At 41.0% G+C, this 17009-nt stretch overlaps 1 long non-coding RNA gene across 4 annotated transcripts in view; it reads left to right on the forward strand.

Moving 5' to 3' along the window:
• Positions 1-17009, forward strand: part of LOC135103653 (uncharacterized) — a 121114-nt gene that overhangs the window by 35456 nt on the left and 68649 nt on the right. For all 4 annotated transcript variants that reach the window (XR_010270153.1, XR_010270151.1, XR_010270152.1 and 1 more), the window contains exon 2: positions 8937-8995. This is a non-coding gene — a long non-coding RNA (uncharacterized LOC135103653). The remainder of the gene's footprint in view (positions 1-8936; positions 8996-17009) is intronic.

Genomic DNA, 17009 nt, shown 5'->3' on the forward strand with positions numbered 1-17009 from the left:
ATCTGGGTGAGGGTAAAAACAGAGAGAGCCAAGTTCTGGAGAGCGAAAAAGGACATTTTAAATAAAACGTTTTATAAATATAAATCTCGTAATACCTCCCATCCTAACCGAAATAAAGATACACGGTTTCATCCTCGGGGGAGCGTGTAGCGAAAATCTAAACAACTTTGGAGGTAACTTCTTTAGAATATTACTGTAAGCTGCTGGAAGAAGTACCGAAGGAAAAGTAAAATTGAAAACCTGACGTGGGAAGAGGAGGAGGAGGAGGAGGAGGAGGAGAAGGAGAACGAGAACGAGAAGGCGGCGGCGGCAGCAGCAGCGGGCAAAGGTTAGGTCAGCAAGCAGGGAGGTGGATAAGAGCGAGGAAGAAAGTGGAAATCTGCGTAATAGGAGGTAGGTGGGTTCAGGAGTGTATGTGAATAGAAAACGCACAGCAGGTGTTGATGCAAGATGTCAGATGTGGAAGAGGTTAACGAGAACGACTCATGGTTACCCCCAGTAGTTCTGGTTACCTTCCAGACCGTGAGAGGCAGCAGTGCACGGCAACCTTGTAACGGTGTCATTGAGTTCATAGTGGTGTGTGTGTGTGTGTGTTTTATAACATGAAATGTAGTCCTCGGTGTGTGTGTGTGTTTTATAACATGAAATGTAGTTCTTGGTGTGTGTGTGTGTGTGTGTGTGTGTGTGTGTGTGTGTGTGTGTTTGTGAGTCATAGCTTGAAATGTAGTTCTTGGTGTTTAACGTAGAGAAAATTTTGGTGGTGACGGTGACAATATTGATGATAATAGTGAGTGTTTTTATTGTGGTGATGGACTATTGCATATAGATTTACTTTTACTATTTATCTCTGCTAACTTACTCAACATTCTTTAGTTCGCAACCATCATAATCTACAGTCCGTACGTTCGTGTACTGCTGTAGTAATATTACCCGACACTACAGTAACGTGCATGTGCGTGTTGGGTGTGTGCGTGCCTCCTCATGCACACACCAAGGCTTAGCGAGGCGTCGTTTCTTCCATGCCGTCGTTTACCTGCCGCTCGGAGCCATCAGGAGGGGTGATGGGTCTCGTTGTTTTTGCCTCCGCCGCTGTTGACTCCAGCCACCGGGACGACCACAAACTGCCAGCTGGAGAGCAGAACACGCCACTTGCCGCCCCTGAAGCCTCGGACAAATCACATCTAACTTAGCCTAGAAGCAGCGGAGTGGAGGAGGAGGGGGGGACGGTGGGGTGGAGGAGGAGGTCAGGAGGGAGTGGAGTGATGCGAAGTGCGGTTGCTCTTGGGGTGGGGGAGGGGTTGAGGTAGGGAGTGGGTAAGAAAGCTGTGGCCCTTCTCCTCCTCCTCCTCCGCGGCTGTATTATTATACGAGGGACTTTAGCGTCAGCGTCAGTGAAGAAGTTTGTTCTGACTTCCAGAGCGTATATTATTACTTACTATTATTATTATTATTATTATTAGTAGTAGTAGTAGTAGTTGTTGTTGTAGTTGTTGTAGTAGTATTAGTAGTAGTAGTAGTAGTCTGCGAGCGGAGCGAGGAGGTTCTAATTTTGTTATCGCACATCTCTACAAGCCACCGCTCCGCCTGGCCCCTGGAAGGTACAACGATGATTTGGCCAGGAGCACCTTTTGGTTTCCATCTCCTATAAAAATTGTGATTCAGTCTTTGAAACACCTCCTTGTAGTAACTTTTGGCATCTCACCTTTCTTATTTTATGACATTTCTTCGTCAGACTCACCGTTTTGCCGTATTTTGCTTAATTCGACTTAGAGTGCACAAAATGTGCGAATTTATATGCCATAACTCACTTCATATACGGGATAACCAATTGTGGTTGACACCATCAGACTCAACAGTGACTGTAGAATCAAGATGTATTCTAAAACCTTGACAAAAAAAAAAATGGTATTAAGACGAGTTGAACTGTTAAAAATGTAAAAAAAAAAAGTTTATAACATGTTTTACTTATGCTCGCTATTGTCAACAGTTAAACATTGAATGCTGAAATATATTATTACATTAAGTAGGAAAACTCCTGAACACGACAATATGATCAGAATACAGATAAACCTCCACATATTGAAAACACAAAGTCATTTATAGCAACATGCCTCGCCGCAACCATCACGGCGGCGCAACACGGCGTGTGGTTTGCAGGCGGGCTTCATATGCGACGCGATTAAAAATTAGAACCCTCCAGCCGCTAGGGGAAGGTTCTTTAAGTTGCTCCACAGCTAAACACCTAATATCTGTTTGTTACTATTATTATTATTATTACTATTATTGTTATTATTATTATTATTATTATTATTATTATTATTATTATTATTATTATTATTATTATTATTATTATTATTATCATTATTATTATTATTATTATTATTTATTATTACTACTAACTACTACTACTACTACTACTACTACTACTACTACTACTACTACTACTACTAGTTACTACTACTTCTGTTACTACTACTACTACTACTACAATTATTATTATTTTCCGTTAGAGTGTCGAACGACATTCATAATATAACATTTTATGTACATCTTTATCATGTGCTCGAAGGCGAGAGTCTTCCGTAAACTGGTGAAGATTTTGCCTATAAATAATTTGCCTCTATTCAAGTTTATTGTTTTTGGTCATCGCAGTTTTCAGTTTCTCGTGTGTTGCCAGATATAAATAGACATATACAGTAATTAATTTTCTGAGGCACAGTGACACAGGACTAGTAAATAAAAAAAAATAATAATAATATATATGGAAAAGAATTCATATTATTCTTCATGCACTCCAGGTATCACAAGAGATTAAAATAATGGAAAAAAAAACAGAAAACCTACTCTTTTCTTCTTTTCTCTCGGGGAATGAAAGGGGGATAAAATCAATTAGAAATATGGCAAAAACAAGCTTAGTTTTTACTCATACGCTCATAGCAATATAAAAAAACAGAAATTAATTAAGAGAGGGAAAAGTAATCCCGTTTCCACTTTTACTCCATCTTTACTCCCTGACCAGCCCCAGTAATCCAGGTAGTCCCCTAGGTCTTCTTCGCCGGCACATTTTTCCTCCTTTTCCTCCCTTTCCTTCCCTCTTCTTCCCTCTCCTCCCTCCCCCTTCCTACACCTGCCGCCGCCTCTAAGCCCCCTAAGCCTTTCCCTCCCCCTCTACTTCTTGTGCCGCTCTAATTCCTCCTTAAGAAACTGACACATGCCCGTAATGCTTCTGAAATCGACCGTCTTCCTCATTGATCCTCCTCGCAGATCCTCCTCCATTTACGGATCTATTCTTCTCGTGGCGATTTTTGTTGTAGAGTTGGTATGGCCAATGAATATTAAATTGAAATGTTGCTGAATAAAAGAGACGTGCTTTTTTTTATTCAACTTCGGGAATTGATGCGTTATTTTTTTGTTCATATTAGAGTATTTTGTGGTGCCAAAAAATGTGTTGGTGAAAACATGAACTGCTTAATTATGAGTGGGATCTTTTTTTTTTTTTTTTCGGGAGAGAAGGGAGAGGGAGAGGGAGGCAAAGGGGGAGAGCAGGGTTGGAGCGCGGACAGCGAATTTTTTTATTTTTTTTATTTAGAGCGTAACTTTTCGTGAACCGTTAGTAAATATCCCTTTATGTGTAACTAAACTAGTGTACGTGTTGTAAGACTTGTGTGGTTTATCGCGCTGCGTTTATATACATGATCCAGTTTAAAGTTAATGTATATTCTACACTTTACATTATTACTATGCTGTTGAGTATTTTCCGGGTCTGAGGGAGAAGCTTAAAGGCTTTCTCTTTGAGCACGTCTCGTCGCTAACCAGGAAGAGGAAGAGGACTGGAAAGGAAAGGCCTCGGTGGTGTAAGAAATGTTCATGGTTGCTGGTTCGTGAAGGACATGACGCATCTTCCTCCTCCTTAAATATTTTACTATTTTGATTCTTCATTATTTTCAACGTTTTAATTTTTTACTTTATTTACTGGTACACTACAGTCATTGGATATACTTTTCTTGCTTCACTTAATGTCATCGAGAATAGAACACCGTCTTATTTTATATCCATTTTACAGTGGATAAAAACAACTGTCAAAAAAAAAAAAAAATAGACAAGGAATTAAACAAGTAATTAAATAATTCATTAAAAAGAAAAAAAAATTTATCCATAATATAACATACATTTCACAGAAAAATAAAAACTATTCAACTAAACATATAGAAATGAGAAATACTACTACTACTACTACTACTACTACAGTTACTGCTACAACTACAATTACTGCTACAGCTGCTGCTACTGTTACTACTACTACTACTACTACTACTACTACTACTACTACTACTACTACTACTACTACTACTGCTGTTACTGTTACTACTGCTGTTACTGTTACTACTGTTGCTGCTACTACTGCTACTGGTGCTGCTGCTGCTGCTACTACTACTACTACTACTACTACTACTACTACTACTACTACTACTAATAATAATAATAATAATAATAATAATAATAATAATAATAATAATGTTCTTGGTGCTGCTGCTGCTACTGCTACTACTACTACTACTGCTATTACTACTACTACTGCTATTAGTACTACTGCTATTACTACTACTACTGCTATTACTACTACTGCTGCTATTACTGCTATTACTGCTATTACTACTGCTATTACTGCTATTACTACTGCTATTACTGCTATTACTGCTAGTGCTACTACTGCTACTACTGCTATTACTACTACTACTACTACTACTACTACTGCTACTACTACTACTACTACTTCTACTACTACTACTACTACTACTAGTACTATTAATAATAATAATAATAACAATAATAATAATAATAATAATAACAATAATAATAATAATAATAATAATAACAATAATAATAATAATAAACAAATAAGTAAATAAGAATAAGACTCAACAACTCAGAAACAGGTATCATGCATTCCAGCAACTCTTTATCTGGCGGTAAATAAGATAACATAATTTAATGCCGTAAATATGTACTGATTTACCAGCCTATTTTCAGTGCGTAATAATTAAGTGATTACACGATTAATCCTTTAATTTCCCCCTCGGGCGAGCTACGTGATTACATAGAGCGCACTTTTACCTCCCGTCGCAGCGAGGGCGGGGAGGGCTTTAGAACTTGTAGGGTTTGATTGGTGGGGTTTGTGGAGGTGGGGGGAGGGGCGTGGTAATGTGAGCTGGTATTCCGTCTTCGATCTATTCCGTTGAAACCCTCCGCCTTATCAACACCATGTCCTTTGTAATCCAAGCTTTCGATTACGCACTTAATATAAACTACTTTCATCTAACACTGCTAATTTTTGTTCAGGCTTTCGATTACACAATATCCAAACCATGTCACTCTCTTGTTCAGGGTTTAAATTACCCGCTCAGTATATACCTACACGAAAGAAAAAAAACTTCCCCTATATCCAGAACCAAGTCTATTTTTCTCCAGACTTGAGATTACACACTTAATATAAACCTAAGCCTAAGAAATAACCTTCCCCAACATCCAAAACCATGTCATTTTCATTCAGGCTTTTGATTACTCTCCCAATATTAAAGTATGTACACCTAACAACCTAATTGGCCCAAAGTCAGTTCTTGCCTTGCTGATTGAAACCCATTAATTTTTCCACCTGTAAGTCTTACGTGGGTTTCTAAAGCGTGATTGTATAGCTAGTTGTCGATCTGTTATACGAAGCATACGTGAGGAGGAGGAGGAGGAGGAGGAAGAGGAAGAGGAGGAGAAGGAGAAGGAGGAGGAGGAGGAGATCATAGTAAAGTCTGACTGAGAGCAACAAGTAATGAGGAGGAAAGCATAGACAGTGATTAGATAAAATTTTGTATGCCTGATAAGATGGAAACAGAAAGGAAAAAGAAAAAAATAGCAATGCCTGGATGAGAGCGCCTGCATGTGTGTGTTTATGAGTATATGTATGTATGTATATATGGATGTATATATTTGTGTGCATGTGGTCCTGCCTGTCTGTATTTATAGTTTTCCTGAAGTATTGGCAACGTTGTGAAATTACTTGAGTTATTTCTTCTCGCTGTCATTTTGAGGAGTTTATTACCTGTCTCGAGCCCCGCCAGAACAAAGGTGTGGGCTGCGGCTGGAGTGTGGAGACGAGGTGAACAAGTGGGAAGTGCTGAGAGAAGCCGTAACTAATGAGAGAGAGAGAGAGAGAGAGAGAGAGAGGAGAGAGAGAGAGAGAGAGAGAGAGAGGAGAGAGAGAGAGAGAGAGAGAGGAGGAGAGAGAGAGAATCTAATTCAAAATCGAACCTTACTCTACTACGCCTTCTCTTGTTTTGACTTTACAGAAAAGCAAAATAATTAAACCATTGAGTTTTACCACATTTAAGCGAACTACCTTAATACCGAGACGTTTAAAACTCTCATATTGCAAGAAGTTGGGAACATCTCCGGTGAAATAATAATGTTTTCGTTCTTAGAAATTCTTACCTTTTTTTCCTTTCCTTCTTCGAACATACCAGGCATTAGTGGCCGCGGCGCTCGTGTCTGCCAAAAGAAAAAGATTTCAGCGAAGTAATTAAAAGGTCATGTAAAGTACATTAAGCTGCAAGGATAAAAAGTAAAAGACCGTAAGAAGTTGTCGGTGGCAAAGTTCAGAGACGCTATCACGCTGAAGAAAAGAGCTATGCGGAGAGAAGGAACTGGGGACTCTTTGATCCGAGATGGAGGATTGGGAGGTAAAAATTGGACAGTGTAAAGTTTTAAGAGCGTTTCCCCAATTGGTTTTCTTCCCCGCCTCTTTGGAAAACTTAAGCCCAGTAGTCGGTTCCCAGCAGCCCTCGAGGTGAAGGCAAGCACGATGACGAATTGGTTATTTTTCATCCGTGACCGTAATTGTTTGATGGGATTTAAGGAAACTTTAATCCTGGCCAGCGGTAAGAGGGGAAGACGAGCGAAGATTAGTTTTGAGTAGGATTACTCGTGTTATATCATATTACAGTGGTGGCATCTTATTGAAATTCCTATATGCGACAAGGAATGTAATAAAAATAAACGTACAACTATGAAAAAAAGAACAAAATCAAAAGAAAACGAGAACAAAAGACGTAGACCAAAACCCTCACGCAAAAAAAAAAAAAAAGACAAGACTAAAGAAAGAAGACGGAAAACAAATAGCAAATGAATGAATATCCCCTTCTTAAGAATCGGAGTCAGAAAGTGCAGACCTAGCCAAGCAGTCCCTCCTTCAAGTGGCACAAAACCCGAGTCTCTGAGGAGGTGGATGGCTCTCAGCGGCTTGCCGCCGTCCTCCCGCAGACCCATGCCACACACCCACCTTTGTTCTCCTCCTCCTCCTCCCCCTCCTCCTACTCCCGGGTGCTCCTTTTTCCTCTGGGTGCTCCTCCTCCTCCTCTTCCTCCTCCTCCTCCTCCTCCTCCTCCTCCTCCTCCAGTTATCCACGACCCACGACCGTAAAACAATAGAGAGAGAGAGAGAGAGAGAGAGAGAGAGAGAGAGAGAGAGAGAGAGAGAGAGAGAGAGAGAGAGATACAAAAGCCACACAAGCGCATACGCATCCACAGTCCTCAAGCGCAATGTTACATCAGAACGAAAGTAATTAGTGTTATTGCCGCAATTCAGTGACGTAAGCTGCACTCTGCACTTGTACGTGAATGTTTGTTAATTGCTGATGGCAATTCGTCCGTATCTTTGCTGCTTTTTACACATTTCACGGCATTCCAATCACGACTTGCCCTTTTCCTCCCCTCTTCCTTTTGCTATTCCTCCTCCTCCTCCTCCTCCTCCTCCTCCTCCTCCTCCTCTTTCTCCTCCTCCTCCTCTTCCTCCTCCTCTTCCTCCTCTTCCTCGTTCTCTTCATCCCATAAGTTTTCCCAGTGACAGCTTTAACACACTTCATTCGAATTTACATAAAGATTGGTTTGCCATCAACCATCCCCGCTCCTCCTTCCCGTCCCGCCCCTCCCTCATGCTCTTTGTATACTCGTATGTGCCTGTGTATGGCTCTCTCTCTCTCTCTCTCTCTCTCTCTCTCTCTCTCTCTCTCTCTCTCTCTCTCTCTCTCTCTCTCTCTCTCTCTCGTGAAACCCCCGTCTTAGAAATCCTATCCGAACTCGGGAAAATTCATTACAGTAAAAAGAGGGAGGAAAAAGGGAACGAAACTTATGACTTCGGTTAAAACAGTCCTGGGTAGAGGACGCACCAGAAAAAAAGGGGCAAGGAAGGAGATAGAAAAAAATACGAAATTCCGATCCTCGAAACGATAAACTGTAAAAGAGAGGAAAACAAGTCAGAAAGTTTTGAGTCCCAACCGCACATCGCCATCACTGCATTAGGTACTGGAGAGTAAGAGAGAGAGAGAGGGAGAGAGAGAGAGAGAGAGAGGGAGAGAGAGAGAGAGAGAGAGAGAGAGAGAGACAGGAGAGAGAGAGAGAGAGAGAGAGAGAGAGAGAGAGGAGAGAGAGAGAGAGAGAGAGAGAGAGAGAGAGAGAGAGAGAGAGGAGAGAGAGATTGATTGATTGATTGATTGATTTTCCTGTGTGTGACTTCTTTCAACTCCTGTTTCCATGTCCTTGTACTCTAGCTTCTCTCTTCTCATGCATCCTTTACCCAATCCTCTCAACACTCCACTCCGGCAGCTTAGATTTACTCCGACACTGACACGTGAATGGTCAGGACACTGAGGGGATAAATAATGCTAACAGGCCCAGTGAAACATTCATTGATCTTGTTTGATATCTGTATTCTCAGTAATATTGAACGTATATATATATATATATATATATATATATATATATATATATATATATATATATATATATATATATATATATATATATATATATATATATATATATATATATATATATATATATATATATATATATGCAAAAAAAGTACCTTGACACTTCGTGTCTGCTTTCTAGGATGTGATCGAGTGGCAGGGTGGACAGCACAAATCTCGCTGTTCTGTTCTCTAGGTCAGGTAAGTGCCATGTGTCGGGTCTCTCTCTCTCTCTCTCTCTCTCTCTCTCTCTCTCTCTCTCTCTCTCTCTCTCTCTCTCTCTCTCTCTCTCTCTCTCTCTCTCTCTCTCTCTCTCTCTCTCTCTCTCTCTCTCTCTCTCTCTTGTTTTCAGTACTTGGGTTGTATGTCTTTTGTGTGTCTGAACTTTTATCTACCTATTTTTTTTACTAGGATGGATGTTTAAAAGCCGTGTACTCTGTTCACTTTTGTTGAACATGGGCCCATGTTGATTTTGGCAGTCTTCTGATGTGAGGTGACGGGCTTTGGGGAGTTGTTCGTTAATTCCTTTCTGACGTAATCATTTTAAATGCTTATTATTGAACAATGTATTCATGTATGAAATTTTAATGTGTTCACTTTTTGTTGGCTTTATTTAATTTTTTTCGTAAATATTCCGCTTGCAACCGAATTATTTGTGAATTGTGGTAGTGATTGTAATTATTGTTGATTTGTGTGTGTTTGTGTGCGCGTGTGTGTGTGCGTGTTGCGTGTGTGTGCGTAAGATTTAAACCTCCCACAAAGAGACGATTGTTATATTAAATCGTTCCCCATCAGCTTCAAAACTTTTAAAACTTTACAATATTTATCATTCCCTTTGCGCTTTGTTCCACTGCTCGTCCTCGTGTAATCTCAATGAGCCACGCGCCCATGATATGAGTTACTTCTTGAAATGAAGACGGCAGCTCACACACTCATTTTATTTTGCTCGTCTCCAATAGTAATGCTATGAACGTATTGCAATTGGCAATCTCGCCGGTATGTGATCCAATTACTACATCGTTCACCCTGCCAGCCGCGGCATGTCTAGGCCCAATACCTCCCTGAACTCACTTACGCGTACCCGCCACCTATCAGGCGTGAATCACGAATAACTAAAGAGGACAAAAATAGAAATGTCTTAAAATTGCATTTCTCCTCCCCTCCATTCTTTCATTTTCGCCGTGTCTATCTTCAGTGTTCTTTAGCCTCTGCTCCATGCCAAACGAAGATCAGTGTCGCCACTCTAACTTTTCGATGTCTCTTTTTAACTCGCAATAGAAGAGCGTAGAGCTTTCATCCAGCCTTTCTCCTATGTTTATTTATTCCCTCCAGCTTATCTTTTGTTCACATTCCCATACAAAAAGGAATTGCATGTTTCCGCTATTTACAACACAACCTTTTTTTCATCTACTTTTTATTTATTTTATTATTATTATCATTATTTTTATATATCTAAGGTGTATTTTTCCTGTAGGATTTAGAAGTTGTGGGCACGAAGAGTCAAGATGTAGGTAACACGTCAGACATTGAACATTTTTGTAGTAAACATTGCCTTGCTTTCGCACTAAACGCTGTAAGTTAACCAGCAAGAAGGATGTTATATCACGTGATTAGCAGCAGACAATGTTTAATCTTGGTCTCAGACACAAAGGACAGGTATGGCAGGTGTGGCTGTGCAAGAGAAAAATGACACACCAGAAATTCCAGTCTTTTAAGCATCTCGACACTGTCCCGACTGCTCTGAACAAGCTTCGTTGGATGTTATCTGGGTTTTCAAGGGTTTTCATGTTTCTAGTGGTAATTAAGAAAGAATTCTGCACTACTATGAAAAAGAGTCGCCAGAACCCGGCTAATAACCTCTTTGGCCTTTAAAAATGGTCGCATATTCTTAATAGCAGTTGTGTCAAAGAACTTGAACTTAAATCCCTCGATGGATGGGTGATCGTGTGTTGTCTCGTCTCAACAGCAGATAAGATCGTCTATTGCCGCATCTGACTTTAATTCGCTAGATGAATAATCCTTTGATATGTAGCAAGTACACTTCATCCACTCTGGTAACGAGATGCTGGGAGGCCATTGACCTAAATGGATTAAATAAACGTGAGCAAACCAAGAATCATGACTTGGAAATAAGAGCGATTTAAATATCTAGACTTTAAAAGTAGGAAAGTAGGTCAGCAGAGGAAGTTCCGCGGTAGTTTTATTGGCTCATAATTTGTTTAATGTTAGTTTATTTATTGTTGTTGTTATCATTTCAAGCCCAGCACGTACGACAGGGAGAGAGAAAATACAAATTATTTCCTATGGGAAGATGATGAAAAACAGAAAATTAATACATACTGAATGGTTAGTAGAGCAATAAGAATACAAAAAAAAAAAAAAAAGTTGATGCCTTCAGATGACTTACGATAACGATTATGAAAGGGTAAAGTGTGGGAGGAAGCATGCGTCACCAAACAGCACCAAGCGTATCACCATCATAGCTGTTACTCGAAGCTCAACAATCAGTAATCACACCACAACCCTAGCAGAATGTCACTCGTAATCCTGTACCTGCTTCACCACACTCCCCTCTAATACACACAGTGTTCTACTAATGTCCTTTGCGTGTCGTGCATGAGCTTTTCTCTGCCACGCGGTACTCTGGTTTCTATTGTTGCGCAACCACCGCACCGCTATGATGAACAAACGGAGAATTACAAAAATTATGTCCTCACTCTGAGGACGATTTTTTTTCTTTTTTTGTTATGAGTAAAGCATATATATAATTCCTTATTTGAATTATTTTTTGTTCCCCTAGGCCAGTGTCACTCTTGCATAAAAAAACTGGATAATTATCGTCGTATTTTTTAAACTTAAATCATTCACGAAAAAAATAAAATGTATGGTGCTGTTTAACGAAAGATACAGATATGTTTGCCAGAGAAAGAGACGACCGTTAAACTTACATAATACAGAGCAAATGCGAGGAGGCAGTCTACCCCATTACGTGGAAAGCCAACCAGACTTCATATCTTATAAAGTTAATGAGATAGTAAGGTTTAGAAGGCAAAATGAGATACTTATAGCTACCCGACTATAATTTACTTATGTTCCCGTCTTTAGTCTCAGAGGAAAACGTAACATGGATGAGGAATCAAGCGTATCCATCGTAGACTGTTTGGCCACCTTTTCTTTGCCTCATCTGTTTTTTATTTTATTTTTCCTTCTCACCAAAGTCCATATAGCACTGACCTGGCTCAGTATAGCCTTACTAGCGGCGCAGAAACCGTGAGACGAAAGGTGGCAGTGTAAATAGAAAGGAAAGCAACACTACTGGCGGTCAGCTCTCGTCCGTTGTGGCATTGGGTTCGATGGCAAATTATACTGCCGATTCAGATGTCGATAGAACATATTTTATTCACTGTTGGTTGGTTTTTGTGGACACGCCTTGCCCAACCAGTATAGTGTTAGTATATTTCACGTAGAAATATATGGCTCTCACGAGGGCTTATTATACTACGTCTATAGGAAGCTTGTTCTCGAAAAATTAAAATATTAAGATAAGCTTAGTGAAGAAAGCTACTTTCTTCGTCCCTCCTTTCACCGGGCTAGGAAAACATCCTTGTCTGCCTTCCAGTGTTGATGCAAATCATCATTAGGGGCAGAGGATTGCGCATGAAAGGAGAAGGTGGAATTTCCGTAAATACGTCGATGAAATTACTCAGCATTAGCCCCCCCCCACACGCACACGCACGCACACACACACACACACACACACACACACACACACACACACACACACACACACACACACACACACACACACACACACACACACACACACACACACACACACACACACACACATACGCACACACACACACACACACTTGTTTCACACATTTCACAATATTAAACTCTATCACCTTCAATATCGTGTACTGTTTTCCTTTCGTCTCCTCGCTTTTCCAATCCGTTGGGGAACTGGTTCGTTTTCTAAATGCGTCCCTCTGACAGATCTATCTCGTCTCATCACTCCGCCTTCCCAGGTTTTCGTGTCAGTAGCTCTGGGTCTTCACGTCACGAAAGAACGCGTATCCCATCACTGGCAAACAACAACAGCTCTATAGCACGTCATTGAGTGGTAATAAGGCCAGAGAGAGTGGGTGGGTGAGAGAGAGAGAGAGGGTGGGTGGGTGAGAGAGAGAGAGAGAGAGTGGGTGGGTGAGAGAGAGAGAGAGAGAGAGAGAGAGAGAGAGAGAGAGAGAGAGAGAGAGAGAGAGAGAGAGTGGGTGGATGAGAAAGAGAGAGAGAGAGTGGGTGGGTGAGAGAGAGAGAGAGTGGGTGGGTGAGAGAGAGAGAGAGAGAGAGAGAGAGAGAGAGAGAGAGAGAGAGAGAGAGAGAGAGAGAGAGAGAGAGAGAGAGAGAGAGAGAGAGAGAGAGAGAGAGAGAGAGAGAGAGAGAGAGAGAGAGAGAGAGAGAGAGAGAGAGAGAGAGAGAGAGAGAGAGAGAGAGAGAGAGAGAGAGAGAGAGAGAGAGAGAGAGAGAGAGAGAGAGAGAGAGAGAGAGAGAGAGAGAGAGAGAGAGAGAGAGAGAGAGAGAGAGAGAGAGAGAGAGAGAGAGAGAGAGAGAGAGAGAGAGAGAGAGAGAGAGAGAGAGAGAGAGAGAGAGAGAGAGAGAGAGAGAGAGAGAGAGAGAGAGAGAGAGAGAGAGAGAGAGAAAGAGAGAGTGAGAGAGAGAGAGAGAGAGAGAGAGAGAGAGAGAGAGAGAGAGAGAGAGAGAGAGAGAGGGGGGGGGAAGATATTTAATTAATTTAAAGAACGAAATGGAGACAGTGACACACACACACACACACACACACACACACACACACACACACACACACACACACACACACACACACACACACACACACACTTTCCTGTTAGCGGCTGCCTGAGTATATTGAACGTACCTTCATTGTCACACGTACTTCTGCCACCCAATCTCGCCACACTTATATCACTTCCCCCCACCCCCCAAAAAAAAAACAAAAAAACTAATGCCACTGCTACGCTCACTCTTTTGCCACACACTTCTCGCTTTACTTTAAATGACTGAATGAGTAAGTATAACTGTGTGTGTGTGTGTGTGTGTGTGTGTGTGTGTGTGTGTGTGTGTGTTGCACAGTATGGTTCTCTGTCGACTTCACTCATCTTTAGTGCGTTATTTTTCATTTGACTTCAACTTATAATTCAATTCTTTCCATTAACTTAAGCTTCAGAGCCTCGGAAACTTCAGGTATATTTCTTGAAAGGCTCCTTCGAAATCCGAGGCTTCTAAATACGTAAATCCTAATTTGATTGGAAATAGAGAACAAAACTCTCTGGTGCTTCTTAATAATTATTTTAAGCTTGTATTTCTACCTCCTATTGCCCAGATTCTGAAGAAATGGCAAATTGTATAGATCGTAGTAGCATCTTGTTTCAAATATCAAATAGTATCGTTAGCCTGAATGTGTGATATCTTTGTATAATAATATTACTGTAACACACACACACAAACACACATACACACACACACACACACACAATTAATAAATAAATAAAAGGCAGAAATATTACCCAGGATCTGTAATGATTGTGGTTACCAGAATCGAATGACGTTTTGGAATGTCACGAAAATTTATTCTTAGTCAATAAACATTCATGAATCTAGATATTTACAAAGGTCATGATTTTATTTTTTCTTTACCACAACTTTGCTTATGTACGTTTGCCCCACTTTCCCCACGCCACCCCCTCTCTCTCTCTCTCTCTCTCTCTCTCTCTCTCTCTCTCTCTCTCTCTCTCTCTCTCTCTCTCTCTCTCTCTCTCTCTCTCTCTCTCTCTCTCTCTCTCTCTCTCTCTCTCTCTCTCTCTCTCTCTCTCTCTCTCTCTCTCTCTCTCTCATATACCCACCACAACTAGTATCAGACACAAACAAAACTCCAACAAATACATGAACAAAACAACAGTACCTACAACAGTAATATACATGAACAAAACAACAGTACCTACAACAGTAATATACATGAACAAAACAACAGTACCTTCAACAGTAATAACAGCAACGCCTGGACTCTGAACACAGGGAAAAACCAAGATATTGTTGCAACACAGGCAAGGAAATTCGTCTTCCCTGGGGCTCTTCTGGTCCTCTTCAACCCTGCCAGCCAGTCTCGCTTTGAGTCAGAGGTTGACTGGAAATGTATTAACCGACCCTCACCAAAATTGAAATACGGCAGAAGAGTCCCCGCCGAAGAGAGAAGCGAACAGTGGGGGAGAGAGAGAGAGAGAGAGAGAGAGAGAGAGAGAGAGAGAGAGAGAGAGAGAGAGAGAGAGAGAGAGAGAGAGAGAGAGAGAGAGAGAGAGAGAACGTGGTGTGTTGCACAGATAAATGTTAAAAATAGTAGCAGTAATAATAATGATGATGATGATAATAATAATAATAATAATAATAATAATAATAATAATAATAATAATAATAATAATAATAATAGTATAATAATGTAATATAAATACTGTCATTTCTATACTACTACTACTACTACCACTGCCCCTACTACCACTACTACCACTATTCTTACCACCATCACTGTTACTACCACCATCACTGCTACAGCCACCATCACTACTTCTGCCACCACCACCACCACTATCACCATCACCACTACTTTTAGAACTAATGTTGTTACTACACCACCACTCACCAGTAATAATAGTCTGAATACTGTGCCAGTTGCAAGCATGTCACGAACCCTTCACTTGGGCGCGTGGGTGGTGATGGGTAGTGATGAGGAGTGGTAAGGGAAAATGTACCATTATGTTTCGCATTCCGCGGATACGATAGAATATTAGATACAATGAAATGTGATACCAAACTTCATTGCAGCTCGATAGTAAGAGTTGGTATGTTGTAAGTCTAGGAATGGTACAAGTCTTAGGGTCTCACCAGCTGCTTTTCGTTTACTCCCTGCCATAATTCTACCTATGGTTTACTCATTGTTATCTAGCATACCAGGAGGCAGAAACCTTAGCAGACGCCCAGGAAACAGAAAAAAGGGGTATTAAAATTCCTATTGTTGTTGTTTTTCTTTTTGTTGCTGTTGTTGTTATTGTTGTTGTTGTTGAGTGTTGTTATTGAGTGGAGCCCGCCAGGGGAGGCGGGAGGGGACTCAGGGGAGGTTACTAAGCATGAAGAGAGTAGATAAACGTGGGAGAGATAGAGAGGTAGACAGTGATGGGAGCCTGCCTGGTGGGGATGATATGGTTAAACTGGACTTAGGGTTAGTGTCAGTGGTAATTCCTAGTTACTGTTAGCACGGGAGAGAGAGAGAGAGAGAGAGAGAGAGAGAGAGAGAGAGAGAGAGAGAGAGAGAGAGAGAGATCGTACAGAGTTACTGATTATCGCATATAATGGTTAAGTTCATGTTACTGGATCCTCATCTATTTATATCTGCCTTCTTGTCCGTAAACTTCGAATATTGGCCACCTTACAAAAACCTTAAAAGTTAAAATGAAAAGCTATTAAGAAAAGAAAAGAAGGGGGATGGGGAAATGCATACAACCTTAAGCAATATCTCGTTTAGGTGATTGAATGTGTAAATGCAAGTGATATCCGAGGAGAAATGCAGCGAGATCGGCTTACTCGTGCAGCTCCGTAGTAATCGAGGCGCTGGGTCTGAAGTGCGGCAGTGGCGGAGGATGTAGGGGGAAGGGAGGAACCATGGAGCACGTCGGATGCAGGCCGGTAGAGGCAGTGGTGTGGTGGCCGCTGGCATTGGGAGGCGGCAAATGTAGTTATTTTCTCATAAAGGCCAATCAGGAGCAAGATATTGACGAGAGAGGACGGGATTGGGTAGTTGTGCCAGTTTGTCGATGTGTCTGCGGAAAATCCCATTAGCAACCCTATTTCAGTTCATCAAAAGCCAATTTTTATATACGCGGTAGTTCTCCAAACTCAACCCGCCATTGTGTTTAGTTCGTGTAGATGTGGTAGAACTGCCTAAGCTCAGTAACGTTTAATGTGTTGTATCTAATGATGATTTTTCCAGTGTTATTTTGTGTGTTACTATCCTAGCTAGAATATTCTCTCTCTCTCTCTCTCTCTCTCTCTCTCTCTCTCTCTCTCTCTCTCTCTCTCTCTCTCTCTCTCTCTCTCTCTCTCTCTCTCTCTCTCTCTCTCTCTCTCTCTCTCTAGCGAGGTACTATTT

The sequence above is a fragment of the Scylla paramamosain genome, chromosome 9 (genome assembly GCF_035594125.1).
Source record: "Scylla paramamosain isolate STU-SP2022 chromosome 9, ASM3559412v1, whole genome shotgun sequence".
Taxonomy (NCBI): Eukaryota; Metazoa; Arthropoda; class Malacostraca; order Decapoda; family Portunidae; genus Scylla; species Scylla paramamosain.